We start from the raw sequence: 3,414 nt of genomic DNA, 5'->3' as shown, positions 1-3,414 counted from the left end.
ACAAGTGATTACAACTAAAAACAGTGAGAACAAATGTAACTCTGCAAGTGTCGTGCATGCGATTCATTGCTAAGCAATTGCCGACTCTCCATTATATTTTCTTTCTCTCCGTGATCTCCATATCCATGGTTGCGAGAAGACCCTCTGGGATGCACTAGGTTTTCCCCTATTTGGTACATTAGTTCCCGTCGGTAACAGATACTCATGGGTGCATTTCGCTCATTTCCGTGTCGATTTGGTTCCCTGCCTTACTACTGCCCTCGTTTTCTTTAACTTGCTCAAATTTCCGCTGCAGAACTACCTCTTGTACTTCCGAGTTTTCAAAATCTTGGATTCATCATCAAACTTTGGGTCCTGAACAAGTTGAAAACAGAATAGATTAAAGTTGAAATCCAGAGGATTGAGGGAGTTTTCAAGGAAGGGAACAATGTTACTAAATCATATATTCATTAAAATAGTGATTGAAACTAATATCAGTCGGAAAGGTCGAATATTTCTCCCCTCTTCCACATTAAGATTCCCACCTGCTCAGATTTCAATGAGGTTTGCACCATCAGATTAGGTCGCCCTGTTAACCATTGCACTCGGAGGACTTTGAGCAGATACAGTGCCCGAACCAAACCTTTGTGCTTGGCCCTAGAGCATTGGCCCAAATTCGACTGAAAAATATATGTAATCCATCATGAACAAAATCTGGATGGAACCTGTCACTGAGGATAACCTAATTTGCACCTGATTCCAGCTGATCCTGCGTGCAAAGTTCCTAACACGTAGTTGAACAGGGATGGAAAGCTTGCCTTTGGCTCCTGCCAGTAAACTACTGGCTAAACTTCTAGCTGCTTCAACTCCAGCATTGCTCCACCTGGGGAATTCTATGGACTGAGCCTCTTGAGACTTTACCCAGCTCTCTGGATTTATTGTGTTTTGGGAGGAGAGCACATTTGCTCAATGTTGAGCAGATGAGGAGTGCACTATCTGGAAGCTGCTGGAACACTGCAGATTATGGAATCTGAACACTAAAAAGGAATGTGGGAAGAACAGACCCACTCAAACAGTGGAAAGATAATCTAATTTCTGGAAGAGAAACCTAAGAAACATTAACTGGTTTCTCTTTCCACTGTTGCTTGACCGGCTGAGACATAGAGCCACACAGCTCAGAAACTGGCCCTTCAGACAAACTTTCCCTTGCTGACCAATATACCCCATCTACAATAGTCCCATCTGCCTGCATTTGGCCTATATCCCTCTGCACCTTTCCTATCCATGTACCTGTCCAAATGTTGTTCTGGTACCTTGCCTCAACTATGTCCTCTGACAGCTTTTCATATACCTACCACCCTCTGAGTGAAAAGGTTACCCCTCAGGTTCCTATCTTTCCTGTCTCACCTTAAACCTACGTTGTCTGGTTCTTCATTCCCTTACTCTGGTTAAAAAACTCATGTTTTTGCAATGTTTCTGTTTTCACGTCAAAACAGCATCTGGAATTTGTATGTCGTCCTTTTTTGTGGCCTGACCGTGAGCAATGTTCAGCATTCAGATCCCTCAAAGCAATTAGTAAAGTTGGATAAAAATACATTATAAATGGGCCTAGTTCCCAATGGACATGTTTAATGCATAAAACATGTGGAATTGATCCAATTTTTAGTTGAACATTTTAATGTAAGGCACCTGTTTTTTTTCTGAATTAGGATTAGTTTACTTTATATGCTCTACCAATGTTGTCTTCTTTATATTAGTAATTATTTTACCAAATTCACCAATTTTTATTGTCACTGGTATCCTGCTTTTAAAAAAAATCTTGCTCTTTAAAATTTCAGATTTCTAGGAGCCCATTTAAATTTATACAGTACTTTCTTGAAAATATTTGTTTGCTCTCACACAAATACATAAATACAGATTCAGATTAGTTCAGATTTGTGCAATTTCTTGTTCATATTAAGTTCATAGAATAATCAATATGTGTACAAAAAATGATAAATGTTACAATAAATAAATGACAAGTGCTAAATTGAATTGAATTGAATTGAATTTCCTTTATTGTCATTCAGACCTTTCGGTCTAAACGAAATTTCGTGCCTGCAGTCATACATACAATAATACAATAATAAACAACAGTAAACACAAATTAACAGCCACCACAGTGAGTCCACCAAACACCTCCTCACTGTGATGGAGGCAAAAATCTTAGGGCTGCAGTCTCTTCCCTCCTCATCTCCCTCTGCGCTGAGGCAATACCCCACCGGGGTATCAATAGCAGAATAGTTCAAAGATTGCAGTGCAATCCAAAGTAGTGTAAACAAAAGGTACACAAAAATGCTCTAGAAACTGAACGGGTGCAGCAGCATCTATGGAGCGAAGGAAATAGGTAACGTTCCGGGCTGAAACCCTTCTTCAGACAGACTAGTGTGAAAAAAAACCTGAAATATAATAATAGAATAATCGACTGATGTAGAGTAAACATGCAGGTACAGCAGGCAGTGAAGAAAGCTAATGGCATGTTGGCCTTCGTTGCTAGAGGAGTTGAGTATAGGAGCAAGGAGGTCCTACAGCAGTTGCACAAGGTCCTGGTGAGACCACACCTGGAGTGTTGTGTGCAGTTTTGGTCTCCTAATTTGAGGAAGGACATTCTTGTCATTGAGGGAGTGCAGCATAGGTTCACCAGGTAAATTCCCGGGATGGCGGGACTGACATATGATGAAAGCGTGGGTCAACTGGGCTTGTATTCACTGGAATTTAGGAGGGGAGGGGATCTATATAAAAATATATAAATTTCTTAAGGGATTGGACAGGCTAAATGTCCCCAATGTTGTCGTAGTCCAGAACCAGGGGTCACAGTTTAAGAGTAAGGCGTAGGCCATCTAGGACTGAGGTGAGGAAAAACTTTTTCACCCAGAGAGTTGTGAATCTGTGGAACTCTCTGCCACAGAAGGCAGTGGATGCCAATTCACTGGATGTTTTCGAGAGAGTGATTTAACTCTTAGGGTTAATGGAATCAAGGGATATTTTGGGAAAAATCAGAAATGGGGTACTGATTTTGGATGATCAGTCATGATCATATTGAATGGCTGTGCTAGCTCAAAGGGCCAAATGACCTAATCCTGCACATATTTTCTATGTTTCCTATATCCAGCAGCAGCTCCATGAAGAGGGTTTCAAAGAGTTGTATGTATTGATGTACAGTATATATTATGGTGCTGTTAGCACAGAACTGTGATGAAAAACTGTTCTAAAAATAGTAATATATAATTTGGGAAGTCTAATTGTTCTGTCATTAGAGAATGCTAAGCTTCCATTTTAGTGGGCATATTGACATTTCTGTCTTTTGAGCTCTGAACTCTTTAGAGGAGTGTTAAGCTGTGGCATTTTTTAAATTACTATTACAAATGTGAAAATAATTGCAAAAGAAAATAAGTT

Source organism: Leucoraja erinacea, chromosome 5 (assembly GCF_028641065.1).
Source record: "Leucoraja erinacea ecotype New England chromosome 5, Leri_hhj_1, whole genome shotgun sequence".
NCBI classification, from domain to species: Eukaryota; Metazoa; Chordata; class Chondrichthyes; order Rajiformes; family Rajidae; genus Leucoraja; species Leucoraja erinaceus.
Note: the sequence above shows the minus strand (reverse complement) of the source record.